This window comes from Charadrius vociferus, unplaced genomic scaffold, assembly GCF_000708025.1.
Source record: "Charadrius vociferus isolate BGI_N301 unplaced genomic scaffold, ASM70802v2 scaffold90, whole genome shotgun sequence".
NCBI classification, from domain to species: domain Eukaryota; kingdom Metazoa; phylum Chordata; class Aves; order Charadriiformes; family Charadriidae; genus Charadrius; species Charadrius vociferus.
The window spans coordinates 8,381,397-8,393,627 of record NW_009647222.1 but is presented as its reverse complement, the minus strand read 5'-3'; positions in this window follow the sequence as shown (position 1 = coordinate 8,393,627).

Sequence of the window (12,231 nt, the reverse complement as noted above, 5' to 3'; positions counted from 1 at the left end):
TGTGCCTTGGGGAATTGTGTGTGTTGCATCTCCTGATGTGCCATTAATATTCAGCTGCAGTCCTTAAATATGCACAGGAATTAAATACTTTATTAGAGGAAAAGAAAAATTCTGCACCTGCTATTAAAATATGTGTTTGTTTAGCTTGTTTGCTAACTACATTTTCCACTTTTGGAACATCTGCCAGGTAAGACTGTTAAGTGATTAAATGAACAGGGCCCAGTTCTCCAGGGTGGTTGACTGTGGGCCTGTATTCTAAGTACCTGAAGAATCTTACTGAGACATGAGATACTACAAAGGCTGATGTTTCCTGCAGTAATCCTTTAGATTTATATTTCACCAATCTTGTATCTGTCAACTTATATCTATATTGGCTACAGCAAATTACTGCTGGTTTGTTGACTTTTACATCAAACTTTAGAGCTGGTTTGTAGCTAGATGGCTTCTGGAAAGCATTGAAGTAGTCATCTCGAGGAATTTGTATTTATCCAAAAAGTTACTCAGCGCTGTAAACCCAGACAAGTGCCACTCATTCGTGCAAGATGATGTAAATCCTGTCACTGTTGTCATATTCACAGAGCAACTGCTGTCCCAAAAAAAGAACATAACATGTTAGTAACGTTTTCATATGCACAGCTAGCTAGTGCACGTTGTTCATCTGCTTCCACAAATGTTATAACTAGAATTGGGCTGTACGTGTGCAGTGTATGCACAAATATAACTTAATATGTTCAAATACTGTGGTCCTGTAGCTCTTGGTACACCTGTGGCTAGTGAGCTGTTCAAATTCTTTCCATGCCATGGCTACTGTTTGAGCTGGACTGTTGTTGGGGTTGCTGGGTAGTGTGTATCTGAAGTTTGGAGAGAAGGCAAGCCAGCAGAGGCTTCAGGGACCTGCCTTGGTACGTCATGCTGGCATCCTGTTGTTTGCAAACATTAATCTGCACTACAACATAAAAGTGGACCACTGGAGAGCTGTTCTCATCTCCTACTCCCAGATCTATCCCTGGGCTGGATTCCCTTTGCACTGGTCAGCAGCCTGCTTCCAAATGATCCAGTTCTACCTGGTTGCCTTATGGTAAGAGTACACATTTGTGCCTGTGTTCTTTAGCCTGCAAAAGCTGTTCTTTGGCAAACTCGCTGCTCTCCAGTGTCCGCTCACTGTGCTAGAGCGGTGTTTGTGATGTTTGGGCTGCCCTGTGTACGGGGTGGCTTCTATACCTTCTGCTCACTTGAAGTTCATCAGAACAAGAGGTGGCCAGTACATACCACGTCAGCAGGAGCACACCATGGCAGGGTAGTTACCCAGCTTCTTGTTCCTAGACAGCTTAGTGACGCTATCTCCAGAGTTATAATGTCAGTGGTCTGAAGCTCTTTCGCAATCCACCTTCTCTGGGAAAGTTGTGTGGCAATTCTGGAAAGGGCATTCTCTACGTATCTTCTTTCCTTCCTATGTGGTGGTACTGGTAGTACTTTGGTCCTATTTCACACTGTGCTTTCAGGTTCAAGGAAGATTTTCCCTGTTCTAAAACGGTTTACAGATTGAAATTGGAACTTATGAATTAAATAGTTTAATCCATAGTTAAGTTACAGGTTAATTTTTGTTTATGTTAATCTATTAAACTGAAAGGATTTCAAAATATTTGAAAAGTCTTTAGAAATTCTTTTACATATTTTCTTCCCTGTGGTCCTTGAACTGCCGTGGGTGGAAGCAGACAAGAGAGCCAGCTTTACTGTAAGAAAGCAAGCCTGGAACTTTGAAAAGTACATTACTTAACAGGAAGTACTTCATGTTAAGTAGCTACCGTTGCCTTTATAAATGCTACACATAATGTGTATTTAATAGAAACACAAAAAAGTTTTGAAAGATTGAGGACAGAGACAATGTCAGTCATGAAAGAGGGACAATTAGTGGATGCATTTCTTGAAAATACTAATCTAAAATTCCAAGGTGACATAGAGACTCAAGGGTTCTAGCGCCTTTGAATTTCAATGGAAACATGTTCTGTGATGATCCTTCTGACAGTTCTGCCTCTTCTATGTAAAATATGTATTTATGAATCGGGGAGTCCTAATGGAGTTAGTTTTACTCAGTACTGGCTGTGACCCCTCATTCCCACCAGCACCACCTTGGTATACATTTTCTTGTTCTGACGTACCTCTCTACCCACCTCATCTATAGACTCCTTTACCTCCTTTACTTGGCATTTTGTTCTCGTACTTAGTTTCAGGGTTCTGATTTTGCTGTTGCCTCTTTGTCAGGCATAGGTTAAGTATGTTCTATTTTAAATTGAAAAATTTTAAAATCACTAACTGCTTATGACTTTTTTTCTGAGTATCGAGGATAGTACATTCTAGGACAAATTGTATTTTTTTAGATTTGCTCTTAGTATAATTTAAAAGATCTTAAGTCTGTGGATATTGTGCTGATCATTCTGGGTAGTCATACTCTCTTGAATAACGGGGAGGGAGTTGGTATTTTGGCGGCTGGAAAGATGGTATGATGTGAGGCAGTGATATTGACCTAGAATACTGTTCTTGGGAGGTAAGTGATGTGAAAGGTGGTGTCCATAACTGAGGTGAAGGTGAAGTTCTGCACTCATGTACAGGCGCTTTGCGGGGTTTCAGGACATCCAGTTCCACGTCAGAATGGCTTAACTGGGAGTTGCTCTGAAACGTCACAGTCTGTGATCTAGGAATCTTCCTGTGGCACTTGCAAAACCAGTAAACCAATATTATTAGAACCACCCCACCCGTAACACAGAGACTGCTTAGTAAGGCAGGTGAGGTCCTCTGAATCACAGAGTCTTGAAGTGTAGGCACAGTACTGTTGAAAGACCCGTTGAATGGCTTTGTAGTGGGAAGGCAGACTTCGCTATATGAAATGTTGAAAATTACGTCAATTTTGTATTCTGGCAACATTGCTTGGACAAAGTGTGGGCTCACATGTCCATCCGGCACTCTTAATTTCTCTAGTGCTTCCTGGATTTCATCTTTTGCACACCAGCTGGAAGATCTGTTGGCACTTGTACACAGCGAACTGTCATACCATGAGATTACTGTGGACCCAGGTTTGAGAGCAGTCACCGTGATGTCTTTGGGACTGCTGGAGTTCAAATAGAGGGAGAGCTTCTCTAGAAACAAACTAATCCTTTTCCTCTCTCTCAGGAAAGAGTAGTAGCTGTTTTTTGTTCTGACGGTGTAAAGGTGGCACGGTACGTTGGTGGGTTTCAGAAGCTCAATGGTGAAGGATTCCCAGGCAGTCAGTCCTCCTGAATCTGTGGCAGACAGCACAAACTCTTGAGGTGAATACTGGAAATCGGTATCGAGGGGATAGCCATGCATGGTTTGCTGAGAGGTGTTAAATTGCAGCCAGCTTTCTGATCCCAATGGAAAGCCATCAGCTGGAATGATTTGGAGAGATAACTGAGTTGAGTTGCCATCTTCCTCATCGTAAAATGTGTTGGCAGGTATAGGAAAAAAGAAGAGGCATCCGATAGTTGCTGTTAGGAATTTAATGGAATGAACAACCTTTGGGGAAGTGTTTGCTTGCCCTTTAGAGAGGAGGGAGAAAAGGAAAGGAAAGAATTATGAGGGGGAAAAAAATAGCTATCTGATACTGAATGACAGCAAAGAAATCTTGTCAGCCTCGTAGGATTATGGAGCATGTTGGCTAGAGGGGACCTCTGGAGGTTATCTAGCCAACCTCCCACTCAAAGCAGAGCTGTAGCCAAGATGAAATGAGCTCAAGCATGGCTTTGCCTAGCTAAGTCTTAAAAACATCTGAGGATTAAGTGTCTCAAGTCTCCCTGGGTGACTTGTTCGATTGCTGCATTACCCCCAAGTGAAAAAGTTTTCCTGAGGTCTGAACCTCCTCAGATGCAGTTTTGTGCTTATAACCTCTTGTTTTATCATCTACCACTTTTCAGAAGAGAAGTGGTACATTGCCCTCTAGGCTCCTTTTTGAGAAATGGTACTTCTTGTGGATTTTATTTAGGGTTAAGAGAACTCCCTACTGCTTTTCTTACATTACTTCCCTTTGTGGTAGGCATTGCAAATCTTTCTTGCCTGTGAAGTGAGTAACTGAGCACAACCACTTAGCTACAGCATCACTTTGGAAGACAATTTGAAGATTATTTTTTTTAAATACTTTCTCTGACTGCATTAAGATGGAAATGTGTTGGTAATCTAGAGTTTCTGTAGCATCCTTAAATGGGGATCACATACTAGCCCTTGGGAGACTTAGACTGGAAATACATGGATGATAACTATCTAAAATCCAATAAAGCACTCTGTTTAACTGTACATTTTCCAAACCCAATGCTAACAAAACCAACTTATTATCAGAGCATAGTCTCAGAAACAATTTAAAAGGTTCAAGTTTAGTTTTTAGTCTTAAGCAGATTAATTCAAGGCTGAAATATAGAAAACAATTTAAAAGATAAACTATCTCAAAGAAAAATCTGCTTTACAGCATGTGATAACTAATTGCTAATGTCTTGTACATCAGAAGCAAGCCACTACAGCTGTTGCCCTTTCTCAGCCTGCACTTAACTGGGTGGATGACATCTGTCTTTCCAGTGGACAGTTGTGCCCGTCACCTCCCACAGCCTCTGACCTGCCAATGGCAGATGCTGAGAACTGGTAAGGGAAATTCTGCACTTGCCTCACTTCTAGCAGAACTTAAGCTTGTAACAGCACTGCAAAGTGTTGTCCTTGATCACATCTTAACAACAACTTCATTTGCATAAGCATATTTAGATATATGTTTAAATGAAGAGTTGTAAATGTGCACAACACTTTGTTCTAGTCTTAGCATATTAGTGGGGTCTTGTATAGTGCCTTCCTAAACAGTAATATCTTATTCTGGTAACTTTTACCCAGAAACATCACAATATGCCTCTCGGGTGATGCATTTACTTCATGGTGGCAGTTAAGTATGTCTCATTTCTAATGCTTTAAATGTTGAAGAATGAGGGCAGTGTTCCTTCCTGTTATTATGAAGTTCTTGCTTGATTTTTTTTATTGCATTTTGTGTTATGGAAAGCTTATGTAAACTTCAAGGCTCCTCCTTGTATGATCGGATGGTCTACTAAAATCCGAGTATGGATTACGGTTCAAAGCTGCCCAGCAGGAGACTGCGTGATACTGTGATACTTTGCCTATCAAAGAGTCTAGCACAAATATCTCATTATCAGGGCTGTCACCAGGCGTTACCTTGATTTGCCTTCATTCGCAATATTAAGTTTGCAGGAACCCCTGGGAGTGTGGCTGCACAAGCTGAGATCCTCAGAAAGTGCAAAATCTCAGGATTATGTTTCCACATGAAGTGTCCTCTTGGGAAACAGAGACAATTCCTGAAGAAACAACTCTTAACTCTGCAGAGTCTGTACCAGCCCTGATGTCTGACTTCTCCATCGTCAGATTCTGAAATGGAGCTCATGTATGAGGTAGCTATTAAAACATGTTATTGTTTCATATTCTATTTCTAACACTAATCATGAAAATTTTTTGTTGTTGTTTGAGGATTGTATGAGAGCATGTTTGTTTTTTTCTTTATACCATTGGGCTGTGTTTAGCATCAAGAATAATTTCAGATTAACCAGGCAAACGCTGGCTGTCTCAGCATCACCCCACTTCTGGAGGTGGTAGCCACCCTGCCTGGGATGGGATTCCTTTGAGTGCTGCGCATCTACCCAGTTTGACGAGCTCCTATGAATGTGAGTCAACACCAAGTAAGCTGTAGGATGATAAAATGTGGTGACAAATTTGAAAGGAAATCTTGTCTCTGTGACTGGTGAAGTTTGGTGGCAGGCTCAAGGAGTAAGGGGGAAGATCAGGATGTAGGGAGTTCCTCCAACCTTTGACAACAGTGTTCCTTTCTTCCTGCCATTTTGGGATCTCATTTATTTGTGTTTTCTATACTTTAAGATATGGACCAATTTGCAAGATTGAGTAAAATCATGCCCTAATCTTATCCTCTCCTTATATATTACCTACTGTAAATAATAGGGAGGGATTAATTCAGAAGGACACGAATCTCTAGGTCATAATAGTTTGAGGACTGCATAGGTTCTAGTATAGGAATCCAGAGCTACCTTGCAAGGTGGATAAAACGGTTGGCGACAGCTGAGTTCAGAAGTAAGAACACAGAAGTAAACTTCTTTTACCTGGGGTTATATTCTGAAGCTCTTGTGAAATAGAAAATGGAGGAAGAATCCACGTACTTTCCACAGACTGTAGTCTTTTAGATGTGGGGAACAGCAAGGTACTTGGACCCTCGTGCGATGGCAGTAGTGTCTGAACCACCTCTGTGAAAATGAGAAGAGCATTACAGTTTAAGGTGAAAGATGATTCAGATTAACGTAAAAGGGATCTTACATCAATAATTTGCTATAGGGTTGGGAATGTAGTTTAAAAGCTTTTATGGCAGGTGATTGAAAACTCTTTGCCAGGATCTGCCAGCACGGGAAGGGAGCTAGAGTTCAACCTCCCCTTTAGAAAACTGGGGGACTGTTTACCCAAGTGGCTTCTTTCACTGGAGCAGAAAGATATTTTTTAACATCCCTAGATGGCCTGTGTTTGCAAGGATGTTAATAACAGTATTGTATTGGGGCCATCTTGTCCATCTGTGGGCTTTGACAGATGCTTGCTTGGACACCTTGTTGCAAACCTAAATATTTCACACTACAGTCTTCTGGGTATAGACTTAACATAGGTCTAGTAAAGTTTTACAAAGAAGATGGTTCTGAAGGGCATTAACAGTGCAGATCAGAGTGCGAGGATGGTTAAAAGAGATACCAGGCCCTTGGGTCAGTCACTACAGGGATCTGGAGCACAAGTTATTTTTTCATCCCTATTCCCCGTTGCAGGCAATGACCTTGAGAGGAACAGACGAGCTCGGTCTGTTAATACATGGCTCCACGGCTGGTGTCACCACCACAATTTTGGGTTTTTCAACAATGGAATGGCCTATGGGGCACCAGGCCTGCTGGCAGCAGATGGGGGCTGGCTCACTCAAAGAGGGAGAAGGGTTTTTCGCCCAAAAATTAGCAGGCCTCATTAACAAGGCTTTAAATTAGATTTGATGGGGGAAGGGGGTATTAATGGGTTTGCCCATGACCAGCTAAGGGATGTTGTGCCAAGGAAAGAGGAGTGGGGTGCTGGTGAGGGCCTGCAGCCATGTGCTGGCTATACTGCAGCATGCTCAGGAGCTCTGGGACAAACAGGAGCCAATGGGGAAGCACCGGTAATACCCGGCAAAGGACTGCTGTCTGGAGAGCAGCACAAAATAATTACAGCTGCTCCAGCCAAGTCAGCCTCAACGAAGGCACAGCTGAAGTGCCTCTATGCAAATGCACAGAGCAAATGGCTATAAACTGGAAGAGGGCAGGTTTAGATTAAACATTAGGAAGAGGTTTTTTTACTTTTAAGAGTGGTGAGGCACTGGCACAGGTTGCCCAGAGAGATTGTTGAGGCCCCATCCCCAGAGGTGTTCAAGGCCAGGCTGGACGTGGCCTTGGGCAACCTGGTCTAGTGGGAGGTGTCCCTGCCCATGGCAGGGAGGTTGGAACTCTATTATCTTCAAGGTCCTTTCCAACCTAAACCATTCTATGATTCTAACAAGGTCAATGCATTAAAAATAGGGGCCATCAGGTCACTCCAGAATGAAGGAATAGTTTGGCTCTGAATGCTGTGCTTAGTAAGTATTTAAGATCTACTGTGTGTAACTTCTGACATATCTAATAGAAGCTGATTTAGACGCAATCCTGCAAACTTACCTAACTGGTCCTACAAACGTACCATCTCTGTAGTCTAGTATGTACTTAAACCTGCGTCACAGATTCATGCAGTTGGAGGAGGCGGCAGACTGTAAAGGGTGTCTGGTCTAATTCTGTACTCCGTAGGGTACTCAACTACTTCTGTACCATTTCTGATAAATATTTAGTGTTCTGTTCTTAAAATCCCTCCACAGTGTTCCCCAAGCCTCTCTTTGAATGTTTTATTATCCTTACTGTCAGAAAGTTTATCTAATGTCTAACTTAAATCATCTTAACTGCAATTGAAAGTCATCAGTACTGCTTCAGTTCCCAGGGGATACTGAGAACACTTCTTTCATCTTTTCAGCAAACTCTTACATAAACCTGCACTTCTCCTCAGTTTTCTAACAAATTATCTTAGTTTGTCATGTTTTCTAGACCTCTGACTATCCTTGTGTTCTTTTGGAGCTTTTTCAATGGGTCCACATCTTTCCTTAGACGGGACAACCAAAGCCGGGTCTGATCGTTCAGCTGAGCTGTTATCTGTACCAAGTTGCATGAAAAAAAAAATGACTTTCCCTTATGAGGAACACTGCTGCTGACACATCCTTAATGCAATGAAGTTGTGCTTTTGCAGAAAAAACCATATCGAACTGTTCTATCAGGATTCTCGGAGCAGGAAAGAAGATGAATGGAAAGTCAAATATTAAACATACCCGGTATACTGCTGGACAGATGAGAAGTAGCATTAAATAAAGTCACCAGAGGTACTTCTACAGTATCTGACTTGATGTCTGAGATTTTGTGTGACTCCAGGGTAGGCTCGGTGATGTTTGGCAAAATCCTTCTTGTTCCCAGATGTGCGTCTGAATGCAATTCCTCTGTGCTGCTGGATAAAATACTTGCAGACTGCATCTCTGTTCTGAGCATGCTGCTGCCGTAAGAAGAATGAAGTATATTTGTTGGTCTGGATAGTTCAGACATGTCAAAGCTAGAAAAGTCTACTGGTGGTGTAAGAACTGGAGCAGTATTGGGATGAGACAGAATGATCAGACTTGGTTCATAAGGTGCTTCAGCTTTACTGGGGGAAGTGCTGTATAATATGCTAGAAAAGCAGGCTAAGGCTTCAGGACTGAAATTCAATTTAGGATAGAGGGTCTGTGCTTCTGTCTGGGTTACAGAAGAAACTGTGCTTTTCCCTCCAACAAATGGAAACCCGCTGGGCTGTGGGATAGTCATAAGTGGTTTAGGTAACTGTTCATAGTCATTGGTGAACACTTGGCTCAGACTGCTGCTTGCTGGAAATGTGTCATCGATGAGAAATGTGAAGTCAGACAAAGTTGTGGCTCTTACTGAAGCTTTTGGGAATGGTGAAGGGAGTGTTTCTGGAGAGAGGGATGCACTAGAAAGCATTTCAGATTCTGGAAAGTGGCTTTTTGCCTTGTCACTGTTATCTGGCACTTCTGATACTGACACTGTTTCTGGCAAAAATATGTGGAATTCTGTCTTAGAAGGAAATGCCTCTGCTGACCTGTGAGGCCATTTGTGAAAAGTGTTTATCCCCCAAATGTACGTAGGCCTAGAAAGCTGGTCTGTGTCTGAAGTGATGTCCTGTTGGAAATGGTATCTGGATACTTCTGGTTTACTAGAAAGGACATATGAGTCTGTCTGAGGCACGTGAGGCTCTGGCTGCTCTAACAGCAAGGACATGCCAGAAGCTCTAGTAGGCAGCACTTCCAGTTCAGTGAAGAGAAGTGTTCTTTTAGTAATCAGTGAAGGCGAAAGGTCTGGAAAATTAGAGACTGCAAATGTAATAGATACTGGTGGGTTCGTGTCCCATGCTGAGTCCATTTCTAAGGTGACCAAATTTTCTTGACTTGTAAGTTGGATATTGTTCTGCATCTTGTAACTTGCCATTGTTATATTTTCTTCACAGAAAGATGATAAACTCTGAGTAGGCGATAACACAAGTCGTGTGAGTAAGCGGCTTGGCACAGTAGAGAAAAAAGGCCTGGAAGCATCTCCTGCAGTTGGTCTCTGGGTAATTCTGATTGGTTTTAATGTGGGTGTTGGCGTGATCATTAATCGCCTACGTTGTCGTCTTGGAGACTTTCTTCCATAATCGCCTCTCCTAAGTATTCTCCAGCCTGCAATTTCATACCCTAGCAGCTGTGAGAGGTGATGCGAGTCAATGTTGTGTCGCAGGACTTGGATGAATTCATGGAGCGCGGCAAACCCTCCACACTTCACAGGCCAGGAGAGTCCTACATAATGGTTCACCACAAAGTTGATGTGTCCAGTGTCTTCCGCCAGTATGGTCAGGTTCTGCGAGCCTCTGTGTGCCGAATGTCTGTATTGCAGCAGGGTTAGCAGGGAGGAATCCAGGTGGAGATATTCAGCCATCGTGCACACGATGTAGAGGCGTTCCTGTACTTCCAGGGTTTCTGCTCCAGTAGAGAGAATGATTTCAGCAGAAGTGATGGGAACTTCCTTCCCACACCTGATATTGAAAGTCCAAAATTGCATTGGTTCACAGTCATTTATCTGCCCCTCCCATTTTTGTGAAGATACCTGTTTGGATTTAGTCTATCATCTTCTGCACATGCATCACTCAAAATTTTACCTCTTAGTCCAAAACTTCCTCCTACTGGATAGATGAATGTTCCCCATTCCATTAACCTCAGTGAGTACTAAGTTTGATCCCATTGCTTGTGTAGAACATAGCAGCACGCTCTCAATTTACCAAACACTATCCTCATTATGTAGCCTTGGAAGTAATTCACTTAAGAGAGATTCCCAGTCCATTAGACATCAGTAGGAAAGTACCACCAGTGGAAACAAACAGTGTGTTGTGGAGACAGTTCAGAGCCTTGCTGGGAGCCTACCTCTCTCCCTGCTGACAGAAGAGCTCCAGTTTCTAACTGGGGCAGGGAGGCTGGATGTCACCCATACAGTGGCCACCTGGAGAATCAGCACCCCAGTGCCACTGGGATTGCAGTCTTTATGCCCGTGCTTGCTGTGCACTACTGCTCTGGGGGCAACAAAGCCTCCTGCTTTTGGATTCAACATGTGCTCATTCAGTATTTTTGGGTTGGGTTTTTTGTTCTGTTTTGGGGGTTTTTGTTCATTTTGGTTTTGTTTCCCCGATATCATATTTCCATGGTAGGAAAAAACCACCCTGTGTCAGTTGGGGAGCACCCATCTCCTTCCTAAAATTCCTCCCTCCCCACTGATCAGAGCAAAAGCTGTTGGAAGCTAGCAGTACTTACTGGTAGTTGTTTGGCATGTGATTCAAGCTCCCCTCCGTGTCCAGGAATAAGATGCTGTCCTGAACGTGGATGGTGAAATTTCCAGCAGCTCTCAGTGTTTTCTGGGCACGCGTCCTTCCAGAGGCAGCTACGGTCAGCAGGTATACTCCGCTCTCCCCTGCCATCGGCAGCCCTTGCAGCATGTTTGTATTGGGGTTGAAGTCCAACCATTTTGGCAAATCTGCACCGCTGGCTAAAGTGACCTGCTCCATAACAGGATGGCAGAGAAGCAGAATTAGAGATAGGGAATGGCATTACTACTCTAGTTTTACATATCGCAAGTTCTAACAGGATAGAAATCCAGGACCAGCCACAAACGATCCATTTAAAAATCTAGAAACCACGGTGCCTTGATTCTCATGTAGTGCTTGTTTTGTTTTATGTGGGGTTTTTTAATGGCAGTGGCAACACTTACTGTCCATTTTTAAGACCCTGCATTCTTCAGACTGCAGGTAGATAAAATACATGTTGTGTGTGGGTTTTGTTTATTTGCTTAATATTGTAACTGCTACGTTGGCAGTGAACGATGGTGAGATTTTTGCCATCAGTTCTACTTGTTTCTAATGCATCTGAGGCACTTCTCTAAAGATTTTTAAGGAGTTCATTTTAAACATAACGTGAATGCCCATTTGCTGCAGGATTGTACCAAGAAGTGTTTTTAATAGCGTTACCTTGTACTGAGCTATTGTTCCCCGAAAGGCAAATACTGGCACTGGATAATAGAATATTTTTCCCATGCGGACAGTTGCATCTGGGATTCCTTGCGGGCTCTTTGTTTCTTCATGTCTGTTGTTTGATCCCTTGGCAACCGCAGCAGCCGTGCTTACACAGACAGATACCAGTGCAAAGAGAAGAGGTAAAACCCGTGTCCCCGGGAGCGAAGGGGACCCCGAGGCAGGAGACCCGTTGTGGGTGCCCGCTGGGTCCCCGCAGGCATCCATCCTCACCCGGTGGGTGTGCGGGGCTGCGTGCCGCTGCTACTTCATTGCGCTTGGGAGCTGCAGGGGAAAGGAAAACACCAAGCCCATACGCACGTGCACTTCGGATCAGTCCGCTTCATCTGGCGGGGAAGCAGAGATGTGGCAAGGCTTAACGATAGCATTCGTGACAGCCTTGCTGGGCTGTTTGGGCCACAGTGACATCTGGGGAGGGTTGTAGGCTTT